The sequence below is a fragment of the Cygnus olor genome, chromosome 9 (genome assembly GCF_009769625.2).
Source record: "Cygnus olor isolate bCygOlo1 chromosome 9, bCygOlo1.pri.v2, whole genome shotgun sequence".
NCBI lineage: Eukaryota > Metazoa > Chordata > Aves > Anseriformes > Anatidae > Cygnus > Cygnus olor.
The window spans coordinates 23,115,464-23,131,924 of NC_049177.1; the positions used below are offsets into that span (position 1 = coordinate 23,115,464).

Below are 16,461 nucleotides of genomic sequence, written 5' to 3' on the forward strand. Positions count from 1 at the left end.
TTGTAGAAACAAAATATTTTGAATTCTGAAGACCTCAAAAAATACAAGTAGGAGCAAAAAGTCCAAGTTGCTTTCAGATGTAGTTTGCTCAGAACATGCAGGTATATAACGTGGAGGTATATTTTATTCACATGATGAAATGATTTGGATTGCTGGATGTTCTCTTCACAAAGCCTTATGTTCCCATATGTACTGTAAGTATAATCCGGAGTTTCACTGAAGCCAAAAACAAATCACTTGCTATTTCCATTAGGCTCATCTTTAAATGAAATATGCCTTAGCCTGCATAAGAAGCAAATAAACATAGTTCATTTGGACATTTGAAATGGTTTAAATAGAGCCCCTCATTCAGTCTATTTATCTGGTGTCTAAGAGAAGAGTGAGACAGCCCTTGCTCTGCGTGGAGAGATCGTGGGGCTCTCTCGATGCAATACTCAGTTTGAAATGAAAACATTTCAGTGTGGTAAGAAAAACAGCAGCTACCACTGCCATGTACAGAGTCTTAAGGCTGCAAGCCTAATGCACTGGGCAGCTATCTTTTCTTAGAAGCTCAGTTTGTATTGTCTCCTAATTATATGTATAAACACCTGCATTTGTGAAAATACAGAATCAGAAAATTAATTCATACTTTTAAAATGTTTATATAACTTAAATTTTAAAATCCTGCATTGCTTTGACTTCTGTGGTGGACTTTTCTTTTGACTTGTGAAGGATATGTAGCATTGTAAAGACTGAAATAAACTTTGGAACAGGATCTCATTATTTTTCTTAATAGATTAAGAGATTAGAAATCAGAAGAGGCCACAGTGCTTGTTTAGTCCATGCTACCTCATACATAAACCAAAACGTAGGTAGGACTTAAACATTTCCAGTGATAGAATTTGCAGCACAAATATTGGTAGGTTGTTCTAATGCTTAATTATACTTAAACCAGTTACAGCTATAAAGAGAAGTTTTGTGTCTGGTCTGGACATGCCTATTCTATTTCTCCATTTTCCAGATGCTATATTTTGTTCGACAGTTTCTAAGCTTTACATTGTGATTTGTGTTCCATACAGAGATAATTCTAGGCTCTATTCAAATAACCCTTAATCCTTTTTCTTGTTAAACAAAACAGGTTATACTCTTGAGTCTTTCACTATACTGCATTTTTCAAAGTCCTTAAGTAATAACTGTGCATCTCCTCTGAAACAGTAATTCATCAACACCTCGTTGGAACTTTCTGTGTTAGAATTAAACACTGTCATCCCCCAAAGAATCCTAATTACAGGTGTCATCTGTCCTCTATTTCAACCTGATATTCCCCTGTTTACTCCTCCAAGGAAAATGCTATTTTCTTTGACCATGCTGTTATGCTAGGAGCTGCAGTGTGCCTGTGCATGGTGTTTAACTGATCTGCCCAAGTCCTATGGTCCCCACTTCTGTGGTGGCTCTGCTTCGGCTCCAAAACACACTGCATGTCATGGCTGGCACCAGCTTGTGGGCAGCCGAGCTGCGGCACCAGCCCGTTAAAGCCCCTTTATGTTATTCTCCGAGGTGAACTAACAATTAAGTTTTATGTGCATCCTTTTTTTTTTTTTTTTTAACAGATTTACTTATGAGAATGTGGGATTGTTTATTCAAAGAAGTATTTTTTATGTAGATCTATTAGTTACACTAACAAATTCTATCCCTTTTATGTCTTGGATTTATAATATCCTTTTTTTTTTACCATAAGCGATAAGCATTTTAAAACTCAGAAAAATGACCATACATATGACTATACTTATCAGAAGCATAATATTTTAATGCAGATTTTATTCTAATAAAATAAAATAAAAATAATAAGAACCTAAGAGCTCTCCCTGCTTCTGTCTTAACTCGGAGCCTGATAGCACCACTCTGTATCAACTCAGAGTGAAAGACTAACACAGAGACAAGCATTCAGCAGGGGCATGCATTTTGGAAATGAGCTCTGCGGTTGATTTATCAATGCCAAAAATGCATGCGATAGATTCCCAAGATGATGTCTGCACAATGAGATAGGACAAAACTTGCTAACAATTCCCGCATCATGAAGACATGCTATGACAACACTGCTTTGAGGCTGGTGTCACTACGCCCTCAGCAGAGAGCCAACTGAGAGGAGGCTCCTTATAACATGCTGCAGCTTTACAGCCTATAGGACTTTGCAATCAGCATCTTATACCTCCCATCCAAAAACTGCAGACTTTTCCATTAAGCAGAACTAGTTATTAGCAGGAAAAGAGAAATTTAGGGCTACGCAAGATTTTGCAACACTATATTTACATCTCTGTGAACTACTGCTCCCACTGGATTTTCTCTCTCTGTATTTGTATATATATAAATCTCAATTACCTGCTGTACAAAACAGAGTATACTGTCCCTGTCACCCTGGCTAAAATTAGACAACATAAGATACATTCAGGTTTAAGTTGATTTTACCATCAGTCTGGTCATCTAGTCTGATTATCATTTGCACTATAATTAGATTAGCCTACGGATCAAATTTCAAGTGGTTTCCACAGCAAACAGCAAATAATCCCTCCCTCTGCTTCCACCACAAGTATCAAAAACATCACTATTATGATCAACAATGTAATCACTCAATTTACGTACCAGTAAAGGATCTGATCACTATTAACCCATTGTGTGCCACTTTCCTCATCATCCAGACCACAGATTCTATATTCATAGTGTACAAGTAGTGGGGAAATAATTTAAAAAATAATGTTAATAATGCCAAAAGTAATAGCCTATTGTTGGATTAAAAATGGATTAAAAATGGTCATATGAAAAGTCAAAGGTCCAAATGCTCTGCAGGAACACTTTCAGTTTCTTAGAAATACCTAATATGAATGGGGAATGCAGACAGTTGAGTAGGAAATGGGAAAAGACATCTCACCCATGTGGCTTGAAGTTAGATGTGGGAGTTTTACACCAATATCTTCATTCAGCACCCAAGGGAATAGTGGCAATTTTAGGAATCTGCCGTATATTTATGTGTTCTGTAATATCTGTGGAGGCCTTGCTGAAGTATCCTTCACTGACAATAAGACACTATTTGGCTTGGGAACTATGGATATAGTAACTACTTCTGTTACTGCAAAAAAAGAAACAGGCAGTGATATTTACCAACATAAATACAGTTACTAGAGAGCACATCATTTGAGATGAAAAAAAAAAAAAAAAAAAAAGGCAAATTTCCTTGTGGGTCTGACAATTAACATGGAGTAGCTTGAAGAAAGGACAGACTGGGAGGCCCATAATATTCCTGGTAGTGATGTTTAGGATCAGCCCTTTGGATTATTTCCAACGACTGCTAACCCTGATGCTGGCAGGTAGACCACAGGACACAGGTGGGCAACCCCTGGGGAGCTGTGGCTAAGTGGACTGGCTTTGTGGGTAACTTCCCCTCCAGTTCTACACTCACAGCATCTCTTCCTCTCAGAAATATGCTTATGATTTATTTCAAGAGCAGATCTAAGTAATCAGTGGTACAGATTAGCTTTTAGACTCTGCAAGTATGTGCTGCATGTGGAGAAAAATACCGTGCTCTGATTCACAGTGTTTAGAAGAGCCTGGCTCCAGTAATCAGTCTTTTATTCCATGAAAGGTGCAGCCAGTTACTACCCTTCCTGGTCGGGTTAAAGTGCCTCTGCCTTCCAGTCCTGGGCATTCCCAGCCTCTCCAGCATACTGCTATTTGAAGTCTACTGGCAGCTGGACTCTTGCATCTTCCAATCTTAGGGTGGATGCAGATGTCCCTTAAAATGCAGAGAAAGTCAGTGATTACCAAACTGCCAATAAATCACTGGGACTGGAAGTCAAAAGCTTCCAAGCAAGGCAATTCCTTTTCCATTACTTGGACAATTCTGCTGCTTCATTATCAGTACAATTTTTAATGATTGAACTTTCATTATCAAGCATTCTGACCAAGTATCCCAGACTTTCCTAGTGCTATTACCATAATTTTGTAAAACACTTTTTCTTGGCATATATTTGAGAATTGAGAGAACAAGACTGTCATTGCTTCCTGAAAAATCTCAGAGAAGTGAAGGAGGAAAGAGGGTTATTGCTGGTGCTTTCTCAATAAATCAAGTATAATAAAATTTTTGTATTATGAGAAAGAACAGATTCCAAAATTGAGCTCCTTGATTTAAATTTTGACTTAAGATTATTCCATTTACCCTGACCTAAGAACGCCTCATCTGATTCTTGTTTTAAGACCAGTGGCAGTTGAACATCGTTTACTAGTCTTAAAACATTTGATAGAATTCCAGCTATCACCAAATTGAATATTGGTGATAGCAAAGAAATGTGGCTGAATTTTATTCAACTGTAAACCAAAGTGTGATATTAACATTATATGGAAGGGGGTGAATCAGGCTCAGTATAGTTATGTTTGAATATAGGTAAAGTTCATTTTAAAAATATTGTTAGTTTTCAGTGACCTTCTGAATGTTTTCCAGCACACTTTATTTTAAGTGAAGTCCATGGTGATAGAAATAATTTTAAAATATCTTTTTAAGTACTTTTAAAATTCTCTGCTGCATTTTTGATGTTGTTGAGAAAGCTTTTGAAAGTAAGCAAGTGACACTAACAGGTACTATCAATCATAAACAGCAGAATGCTCTGCTAACTCTAGAAAGAGGAAGTTTTATTTATCAGGAAAAAATATATGGCATCCCAAATCAGTGGTTGCTAGGTTATGCCTTTTGCATTACTTTATTCATTAGATTTGGTAACTGTATTTTTTAGATATGAGTGACGTAAACTGACAAGGAGATGGACAAATCAGATGAGATGAAAACTCATATAAGAATGTAGTGGAACATACAGAGATAATATTTTTAAGGCTTTGTGAAAAATGTTTCAGATAAAAGGAAACTGGCAAAACTTGTCTTACTGCCAGTTTTACAACTGCTGAAACAAATCTTTGCAGCTTTTTCTCTAAAGTGAAGCCTTTGAAATATTTCCTCCTATGTTTTAGGGGAATTTGTGAGGCTTTGATTGTCCCACTAAAGCTCTGAAGCACTTTGCCTGGTTATTATTGCCTTTCCCTGATGTTCCACTGGTAGACATATAATAAATTTCAGTGCTTTTGTTACCAACTTATCACAACATGTTTATAGATAGTAGTTTCAGAACAGTGAGAACAAAAGCAACAGCCTCATACAGAGTCCAGACGAGAGACTGAACTGGGGAACTATATCATCTATGTATGGAAAGGAAAGAATATACTGGAAAAAAAAAAAAAGATAATATAAACCATCCAACCACTTAATTTTCTAATACTTCAATAACTAGGATGGTTTACTTACTACCAAGCCATTTTATAAGAAATTTACTGTGGGTTGTATCTCTTTCTGAGACTAGCCTACATTTACAGGGAAACAGGCTGAGACCTGGTGCTGATCCTCACAGGTTCCTCAGAGAGACGAATGCTGAAGCTCAGCAGGACCAAGAGAAGAGTTTCCCTGAGGCTTCTGCTTCTGACATCTCACAGTTATCTAGAATAAATCACTTGTCATCTTAATGAGTGATTTGACTGGATCAGGTTAATAAGAAGACTTCTGGGTGTGAGGTAAAAGCTGAAGGAATATAAACAAGGCATGAGGAGGGTTTCTAAAAATATGAAAAAAGATATGGAAAGAAAGGTCTTACCTTCCCTGTGTTAGGGAAAAGCAAAGCTGTTATTTTGACCCCAAAGAGCACATGCATTCTCACACTCTTTCATGGAATCATTTCTGAGCCATGAAAAAATATTGTGGAAATTGTATTCATGAACAAAAAAATGGTCAAACTTTAGGAAAGTTCCTGTTTTTCTGTTTCTGTTTCTCTACCTTCACTTTCATTTTTTGAGTTCTAAAAATGACTCATCACTTTTCCAGTGTCCATATATATTTGTTAGATTCAGAAGCAGTAATGGAAACAAGCAACACAATACATTTGGAAATAGTGCATCATGGAAAAAATCAGTAACTAGAGACTCACTTTTGGTACTCATCTCAGTTTCTGGCTTGCAAGCTGACAAGCTGTCATCGAATTTCAAAACTGAAAACAGGAATATTTGATTCAATCATCTTTTGAAAATAGGCCTGGGATACAAATTGTTTAGATTGGTTTAGTATTATTGCAAATATTGCAAAATTACACAAAGATGTCTTGTTGCTTTCCATATGTGCAGCAAATGCAATTCCATCCATACAGATTTTGTTCTCTACAAAAGATGAGTCAAATCATTATTTTCAAACATGAGATGAGAACGTCTATTAAGGAAATGTCCAAATATTGTAGGAGTAATTGAATGAGACATAAAACTAAAACCTAAAACTGTAGTGCAAAGCTTTGCCTTGGATATAGCACTGGCAATTCATTATAGAAAAGGGTAAGCTCTAATGCAATTGTCAGGAATGGAGCAGTAGGTAAAGAATCTCTTCCTGATGACGGATGGCCTAAAAAGCCTCATGATTAAATCAGTGGATTTCAATTAAAAAAATAATAATAATCTGCTGCTATAAGATTTTTTTTGCTTTGTATTAAAAGCTATATTAGTATAGTTCTTTTTTTAGGATGACTTCATTGGGACTTATCCAGCCGAATACCTTTGTGTATCTGAGACTCCTAAAATGATTACTAACGTAGCTCTCTAACTCAAAGATAAATTGCAGGGGCAATAAATCAGTTTCGGCATGTGCTCAGTTACCAAAGTGGACATCACAGCTTGAAAAGACAGCAGATACTTTTTAAATACTGACAAGGTTTGCAGGGTCAAAACCACCAGTGCTATCCACAGTTCTGAGACTGAAGAAGGTGAACATCCTGTGTCTGGAGACATGGGCAGAGACACGCCAACATGAACATACAGGCAGAAGAGAAGAAATGATAATGGGGATCTCTTTGAGGCGGGCTTTTGTAGAGCTAGGCTGCCTTTGGCTGACCCTGAACAAGAAGAGAGGGAAACATCTCAGATGTGGCTTTTTCCTACTCTCGTGACAAAGAGATAGGTAGAAGAACCTGTACCAGACCTGCTTCTCTGTTGTGCCCCAAACCCTGCAGGAAGCCTACCACGAATATTTTCGGGGAAGGGAGAGGGATGAAGAGGTACGACTATGCTAAGGGTTAGAATAAAATTATGGCATGCTTTCTACCCTCAATTTGGAGTTGGAAATAAAAAGCCTGGGTGGAAATTGTTTAGCATTTGTTGGAAAATATATAAGTGAAGAAGATGGGAAAACAAGAAAGGGAAATGCTAACGGATGCAAGAGGCTAGGTGAACAAGGAAAGACACAAAGCAATACACTTCAGAGATTATTTAGGATTAGGGATTACTTTCCCTAAATCATAACCGTGTACACATAATTGAATGATTGCAGAAGTCACTGTGAAGTTCTAATTAGCGTTCACCCATAGTTAACCCTCTTTTTAGAACACTTTTTCTGTGCTGCTTTTCTACAGCTTAGTCCTTGTTTCATCACCAAAAGACAGAAATTGAAGTCTGAAAGGTCTGCAAACCCCATTTTTCCAAGTGGCTCTGGAACATTAATCTGAAGTCCTACTGAGGAATTTCACATGAGGAATGGAAACCTTTCAGTACAAATTTTAATTTACTACCCAACACAAGAGATTGGCTTGTTTCAGGGAAGTGGCAAAGGGGAGAAAAGAGGAAATGAGGAGCAGCAGAGGTTACCTAACACCATATTTTCAAAGGTAGCTCGATATAATGTTTAATTTTTTTTCGATCAACTGCAAGAATAGTCAGTTGTGGGTAAATGTAGTTAGCAATTTAGTCACAGGATTTGTGATCTTCCCTCCCCACAGTTCTAGAAGCTGCATAAGTAGAAATCAGACATTTCATGCTCACAGTTAGTGATGTTACACAATTATATGCTAGTACAGATGTAAAATTAAATCTGCTGCCATCATCTTCCTTCCCAGACATCCCTGGCCTACATCTGTATTCTCTACCTTTCTATGAGGGAACATAAAACAAGTTCCTATCTTCACACAATACAAACTCCAAGGAGTGTTGCCTCAAATTTACACCAGAGAGATTTTATTTTATTTTATTTTTATTATTATTATTATTATTATTTTTCCCTATTGGAGCTGCTGTTATGTGATTTTTATTTTAACTAATGAAATGTTAAGTATCTGTCTCTCATGAATGGTATTCACTGTGGTTTTCTCAAGGAACAAGTGAATTTTCTATGTAATTGGAAATTCTTAGAGGTTTAAAAAGTTACTTTTTTTTTCCTAGGTATGAAGTAGTGTGAATACTATAATTCCACAAAAGCACCCTCGATTTTAAAGAGAAGAACTTTAATTATCAGATATCCTCCCCTCTTCACATACTATTTCTTTTTGAGATCATGACTTTCATGATTCTCAATCCAAAATTTTCTATTTGGAGATCTCCCATTTGGTGCCAGGATGTAGTTTAAATCAGATTCAGAGGATGTTATAATGCTGGGACATAATATGAATGTGTTGAACGTAAAAAGATACATATCTCAATGTGTAGTTGTCAAATCTACAGCAAATTTATAACAGATAAGAAAATAATTTTATCATATATTTTTCTATTTTATTCTTAAGTATCCTAATGGTGGACTTATGAATACTATTACTTCTTATTTACATTTTCCATCATGAAGTATCAGTAGTTCAGTTTCAGGTGAAGCAAGAACACATATACATGCTACTGAAAATTGCCTGAAGGTTTCATATATAGCACTCTTCAATTTGACCCAGATTTCATGGCAGTTGAAGTTTGTGACTTATGCTTTTCCTACCATTTACAGAAATAAAGTAGTGGCAGTAGTGGAAAATATCAAGAAAAATGTTACTATGATCAAGTCCATCAGGACACAATGAATCTAGACGATTTTACTTGGTTCGGGGCTATGTGGAGTATCCATCTTGAAAAGAAATCATGATTAAGGCAATTACAATTGAAAACAGATCTCAAATATTATATTGTAGAATAACATCCACTACACAGCCTGTATTGAAAATGTAGTCTTTAGAGATAAGAAAAGCATCAAGTCCGTTTATCTAACAATTTCCATGTGTTTGGGAATGAACTCTATTAATGGCAAGGAGAGTGAGAGATGGAAACAGCAATCATATACATATAAGTACAGCATTTACTCTTCCTTACAACCAAAGGGGCTGACAAATTTTACCAAAGCCACTGGGAATTTTAAACACAGTATTAATAGTTCTATGGAAATAAAAACATTTTTCTCTCCTTTTATGCAGTTTCTTTAGATTTGTCCCTGTGAGCAATTCTGGTTAAAATACTGTGTAAGTTCAAGTTTTCCCAGGCCATGAGAAGGAGAAGTGAGGGTGTACAGGAGATATACCAGTTTCAGTGGACAACTAAAAGGGCAAGTGCCATGTTCATTTCTGTCTACTTATTCTTTTATTTACCTTCGGTGGAAATGACTTCCTTCTTCAAAGTCCCGGTAGGGTTCAGCACATTCTTCCATTTCCAAATAGCCCTCCTCTTCAACTTCTACAAGTAAGACTAAAAACTATTGTTTCATCTGAGTCCCTGCTGTAGCCAAGAGTATAAAAAAATAGCATATTTGAAAAGTGGTCCGTGAAAGCTGAAATTGATATTGTAGGAAAGGTCATAAAGGTCTTAGAAAATACTTTGCAGGAACATTAAAGAAAAAAAAAAAGTTTAAAATTTTCCTTTAGAATGAAAAAAGCTGAAGTCATAGTGGGACCTTTCATGTCTATTCAAAAATGACATAAACATGAACTGTGAATATTCACTCTAGAACCTGGAGTCCTGGAGAAGGTAGGAAATCATCATAGTAAACCCTATCCAGAACGAGAGAAGCTTCTTTTGTAAAGAACTGCAGGTATTTCTCCTACTGGGACCTGATCCAGAGCTTTCTGAAAATAAATCTCTTCCATTTATGTGGATTTGGGTCAGCCCCTAAGTTACTGATTCACCTTGAAGTGTTGAACTGGTCTTCAAACACCATCCAAAATAACAAATCAGATGCAAGGCATGTTAAACACAAGTAATAAAATACTTCTGAAAAAATCTTTACTGCTTTATCTCAATATATAACCGAAGAAGTATAAAGGACTACACTTAGGTGGTGTAGGTATGTTGTGTTAGGTACTTGTCACATACAACTTAGTGGGACTGTTAGCTAGAGTGAATGATAAATATTTATTAAAAGTCAGAATAAACCATGCTTTTTGTGTTTTAAAACTATTTCCACATTAATTCCAAGATTTCATCCATTTTCCTGAACTCAATTCAACTTCAAATATTTTTTTCTTCCTGACATCATGCAACTACGTTGAAGATTATTCTGTGGTCATTTCCAGGCTTTCCTTTCTTTCCTTTGGCCTGAAATAATGCTCTCAACATGGTCTCAATCTCTTCTTTACACCCTCTTTAAAACTCTGCAGAACATGCATGCATTTGGGATATACCATCCAAGATACTGTGGGGTCTCTGAGCGTCAGGGGTTTAGGACTGTAGTAGAGACTTGCTGAGAAGCCAGGAGACACAGGACTGACAGCTCTCACTCAGAGGGACTCAGAGGATATCAGGACAACAGTCTGCTCATTTAAATCAGTACGATTCAAGCTAAATTTAGAGAAATATCTGTTCAGGTTTATCTTCACAGTTGCTCAGAAAAGGACATTTTACCTCACTTTCAAGTTTCTAACACTGATAACTCTTAGGCAGAACACTGGAACTGCTCTTCCAGACCTTGTATAATAATTACATCTCATCACATGCTATAAAGATAGCAGAGTTTGGGGCAGGGGTTCCTGAAATAGCACCAAGCTTTGCTGGAACATTTTCACAATGCAGGAGACCTACATGCAGGGGTGCTAGCGTGGGCCCAGGAGGTTGGAAATACTCTGCTGGTGTCTGAAGGGCTCATTAACTCTGGCTCGGCTGACCTGGCTTATTATTACTGCTGATACCAGAGCAGAGTCCAATCCTGGAGCCAGGGATTTGAGGGACTGAGCTCCTAAATGCATTGCCAGCGTGCCCAAAGAGCTAAGACAGAAGATCCCGGATCCAAATGTCTCAAATACTATATCATCTATGGCCAATATCTCAAGACCTTCCTTCCTTGTCAATCCTTTATATATAGCAGGAATTCACAAATAAGCATGAAGACATGCACAAGCAAGAAGCATTTTAACTGGATGGGTGCTTCATGAGTCTGTTTTGAGCAGAACACAATAAGACCAAAAAAGAAGCAACAGCTTGTTGCTTCATTTCCTGAAACCGATATCATCTGTAATAATGCATACCAGGACAAATTATAGTTTAAGATTTAAACACACCACGGCTGTCACCAAGCTGGAATCTGGAAGGAATATCCTGAGCTTTATTTAGCCTGTGAAGATGTAAGAAAGCCTAGCTGCAAAGGTCTTCTCCAATTTCTGTCAGTTAAAAAGCATGCCAGCTGGATTCTACAGGTTTCTTCAAGGATCAGCAGAAGAAATAATGTTTATCTTCAATATTACTTGCAAAGCAGTTTCCTTTTGCTGTGACTCAGAGGCACTTCATAGTCACTAGATAATGAACTCATGTTTGTAATCTGTGAGTGAGAGCTGAGAACAACAAAAAATAATGAACTTTCCATAAACAACTGCTTGAGAAAAGCAATTTGAAGGATTCAACCCCACAACCTCTCTCAAATTTGTAGTACTTAATCATCGGACTCCTTTCATTCAGTACCGTGGGAATCTGAGTAGGGCTCAACGATCACATAATCGGGACAAATGATTTTCATGCAACATTAAGAAACTATTAAATAATAAAGTTTTAATTACTACAGATTTTCAGAAGCTGGTTACTATTTTCTTGCAAGGATTAAATTCTAATAAACAAATCAATGTTTTAAAACACAATCAGGATTTATTTATTTTCCAAACTCCCCTATTCTTCATACTGCCAGAGGGGCACAGGCCTGACATCTTGAGATTGCTGAGGCTATGAGGCTGCAAAGAAACTTAGTGTATAAAACAGATAATCGTGAATGCTTTCCAATCACCCAGTATTCCACAGGCTGACAATAGCCCTGTCGGAGTTGTCACCTTTCAGTATGGTAGTTTTTAGAGCTTGGTTATTATAAATGGCACCACTCAGACCTTTCAGCTGATAGATTAGGTAACTGTTGTCTTTCCCATTAGTCTAAAAGGATAAAGACCTTAAGAGGATATTTAAAAATAAAATATTAAGCATGGCAGGACATTTGCAGATGTTCCATCAGTTCAATAGATAGGATGGTTAGTGATTAGCTGATATTAAGGAATACCCTGGAGAGCTGCCTCAATTAAATAAAAACTAGCAAGGTAAGTTGTTATGCAGTCTTATGGATCAACAGTACCAAACAACATCAAAACTAATGTGTGTATTTGTGAGGTGATAACGTCAGCTTTCCAACTCACTTATTTAGGAGTGGCACTTCCCCTTGGCTTGTTATTGCAAATGACCCAATCTGTAAACTTTAGATAATGAACAGGAAAGTGCCTCTGTTGTCTTGTCTTTGCTTTGCAGTTTCTAATAGCAGAAAGCCCCAAAGTGTATATTTTAATGTAAAATATTTTGGCATAATACTGAGATTTTGTCCAGGGACTCCATCAAGTCCTCTTAGTGGAGGGTAAATGATTAGCTGACTTGGGAAAATGTTCTGAATAACTGTCTGAATTTAAAAAATCTGAGAGTAAATTCATTATACTGAATCACACATACGTGGCCCCAATTGGCGGTGATATTTGTATCAGATGCAATCTACGTATTCACGCAGTGAGAGCCTTTTGGATTTATATAGCCTTCCATTGCTGAATGGAAAGTTTATGCAACAGTTTGAGCTTCAGGGGATGTTTTTACAGTTAGAATTTTTTTTTACGGGTGTTACAGATGCTTTTTATCCTTTCCCATGCTAACCTCTCTAAGAATAGTCTCCAGCACAGGTTCATTTTCTTTGTTACAATAGCTAGGCCTGCTCCTCAGTTTAAAGATTTTGAGTTTTCAACACTGTGGCCCTCTCTGGTGTCTAGTTAACAGCGAGCCATCTGAAACTTAACAGCATGGTATGAAGACATCGTCGTTAAGCCAAATTGTTTGAAGGTTTGAGAAGGTACTTAACAGTAAGCTGCTCTTCTTTTTAATAAGACTGGGCTGGAAAGTATCTGTTAAACTCCCAGCCAAAGGTCAGGAGTAAGGCCTTACACAGACTATTCCACCACCACCCCCCCCCGGGGACCGCACCACCACCCAGAGTTGCTGTTAACCTGGCAGGGGTTGTGTTGTGACAAGAAAATGAACACAGGTATAAATATCATGCATTATGGTCTTCGGAAATTATGTGAGATATCTGGAGACATTTGCCTGACTAATACTGCAAACACTTCCTGCCCCTTGACCCTGAGCTCCAGGAGCACGTGGGCAGCCCGGCACGCCTGGTGCACCTCTGCTGCTTGCCAGCTAATTAGGAGTGAAAAAGAGTGAAAGGAAGGAAAACAACAACATGTTCTCTTCCAGGATGGAGGGAAAAAAAAAAAAAGTCATCTATTTGTTTCAAATGCTAGGTACTGAAAGGTATTTGTTTGGGTGCTTTGTTTAGTGCCAACATGATTAATGGAGGAGTTCTACACAGCATAGCCATTAATAAATCAGTTGTAAAACTAAGATATATTTTTAGGATACAGATCTCATGGCCTTTCTTCAAAATGTACCATATCCTCAATGAGATCACTCCTTGACTGAGGCATCGGCAGGAGGGACTCAGGCTTTGTCCCTGTTACAGAAAGAGTAAAACGTTTGCCATAGCCCATCCCTTGGAAGAGCAATGAGTTGGAGGCCAGAGCTTTGGTGGGGACCTATCTCACGGTGATCTTATCCGGGAGCACTTCCCACCCTATCATTTTAAAAAAATCTACCAATAATTTCATTAAAGCAAATGGATATGTTTACTCATGGTGCCATTACAGCTTAGTCTGTGATATCACTTGTTAGGTGGGAACCTTGTTTCAGTTAGAAACAGTTTGACTTTGCTTCCCACCTCTTACTCATGGATATCAGCAGCTGACACTATAGCCCAGTTGATGTTTTCTTATCCTTTTACTCATTTTGTACCTTAAATTTCTCTGCCCTGTGCTATCTTACTTCTCTTTACCTGGCAGAAAATGCATTAGAAGAAAACACAACCACAATTTACAATGGTACAGAAAAATCTTTTAGTTATGTAATTCTACAAGTGCAAGCTCAAAGTACATTATTAATTTCATTCACTACTATTAGGTTTAATATCTATACTGGGCTGCTGCACAAGGGCATATAGGAGTGGAAACCATGCTGCTGCCTCGTCTGTGTTGCTGTACATGTGGCCGCTGAGAAGCTACCTCAGGTACCTCCACACGAGCTTTCAGCAGCTCCTTCTGTTGGCAGTAAAGATGTGCAGAAGCATCCCCCCTTCCCAGAGCGGCCCCAAGGTGAAACAATGACAGTGTTTTTCTTACATGGTGCTGAACTGCCTGTTTCCATAATTCTTAAAGACTTTGTTATACCACTGTAGAAAATGCACGAGAGTCAGGGTTACTGCTGCTGTGGCATTCGTAGTTATCCGGGAGGCAGATCCCCCTCCCTGTTATCTTATGCCCATGGTAACACAGTGTAAAACGGCATCCCATGAAAAACAGCTGATTGCCAGTCCTGCCTGATAGCTGCAAGGAGCCATGAAAGCTAATAAAAATGATTCACATTCACTCTCTCCTCCTTTTAAACCAACTGTTAAAAGAAAAGGGGGCAAAATTGAGAGTGAGCATCAGCAAATACAACCCTAGTGAAGTCAATAAAGTTGCACCTAGCAGGAACAGGTCTCCATTTGATTTCAATTCTTACTGCACAGGGGAAGCAGAGGGTGCAGCGGCATTATCATAACCTTTCATTAATCTCAGCGGGCAGTTTATTCAGCTAACGAGACACATGCCAGCAGAATGTCAGTGTGGTGGTAACCTGCAGAAGGCACCGAGGAAGAAATTGCCTCACCGTGCACTGTCTTTGGCTGGGGTGGTTGCTGCTACTCTGATGAGAGCAGCAGAGAGGTAAGCTGTGCATGGAGAGGCCACCTTCCTACTGCTTTGCAGATCAGGGAGGAATGGGATATTCTCTACGGGGTGAACTGGAGGCAAGCGAGCTTGCTGCGCTCATCTCAGAGAGGGTCGGATGGAAGCCAGAGGCAACTGAAGAGACAATTAAGAGCAATAACATGCTGCTCAGGGGAAATTAGTATGTGCTTCCTCTCAGGGAGCAATATCTCTATGAACAGCTGCAGCCAGGCAGAAGCAGTATTTGTTTGTCTGTGGTCTTCCAGGCAGGCCTATCTGGAGGAAGGGGCTACCAGGGACTGCAGGCAGAGTTGTGTTTCAGCTTCTGAATCTCTTAGTGAGGTTGGGTTGATATAATTCATCTGTGTTAGATAGCTAAAAGGACGTTTTCATTATTGTTGTTTAGTTGTTGTTGTTGTTTTCTCTAGAGAAACACACAAGGTGTTAACCTGATCCTTTTACAGAGCAGCCAAATAGGAATAGAGTGAAAGCCTGGGACAGTCTAAGCTAGCATGTGGTGCGGTTAGTGTTTACAACACTCATTAAGAAGGTAAATTATGCCTAAACCATTTTCCAAAAGAGGTAGCACAGAGGTTTTTTTTTTTTTTTTTTTTTTTTTTTTTTTTCTTTATGGACTATATCAAAATATAATGTAACAGTACAAAGGAACAACTCTGTTAAATGGTGATACCACAGCAGAGTGAAAACGATTCAAAGTTCACTCCCCAAAATAAAAACTGTATTTTACAGAGACATTATATCATGTGTGCTTACAAAATAATAATAGTAAGAAAAAATAGTTAGGTGTTGAATTAATTTTTTCTGTATGTGTTTGAAAAGCCATCTGTAAAAATGAATATTATGTTCTGCCTAATTTGTGAATATTAATAAATATTCAATGAAGTAGTATTGTTTTCCAGGCTATATTGATCATATTAATGAGAATGGTAATGAGGGTATGCTTATTATGATTAACAGAACTCTGTTCAGGTTATTGCATTCAATCTGCACAAAATTAACATTCTCTTTCTGAAGTTTTTGAAGAAGAACATAAAATATCCAGAAATGATCAGTGAATAAGCTCCTCTGAAACCCTCTCCACTCCTGGTATGTCAAATCTCGAATGTTTACTAGGAATGAGTCTTGAGAATTGAATGTTATTGACAGTTATGACTGTACAATACCCAAAGAGGGAGAGTATGATCTTAGTAACAGTAAACAATAACAAGCAAATTCCACTGAGCAGAGGATTAAAATAAGGCTCACGAAATTCAGTGGGAGCATGTGTATGTGTGAAGGTAGTACATGACAACAACTTTAGTGGAGATTGAGCCCCCAAAGTACTCTGTTT

The 16,461-nt window shown here is 37.9% G+C and overlaps 1 protein-coding gene across 3 annotated transcripts in view; it reads left to right on the forward strand.

Moving 5' to 3' along the window:
* Window positions 1–16,461, forward strand: part of BCHE (butyrylcholinesterase) — a 33,441-nt gene that overhangs the window by 5,256 nt on the left and 11,724 nt on the right. The gene's annotated exons all lie outside the window — the stretch shown is intronic.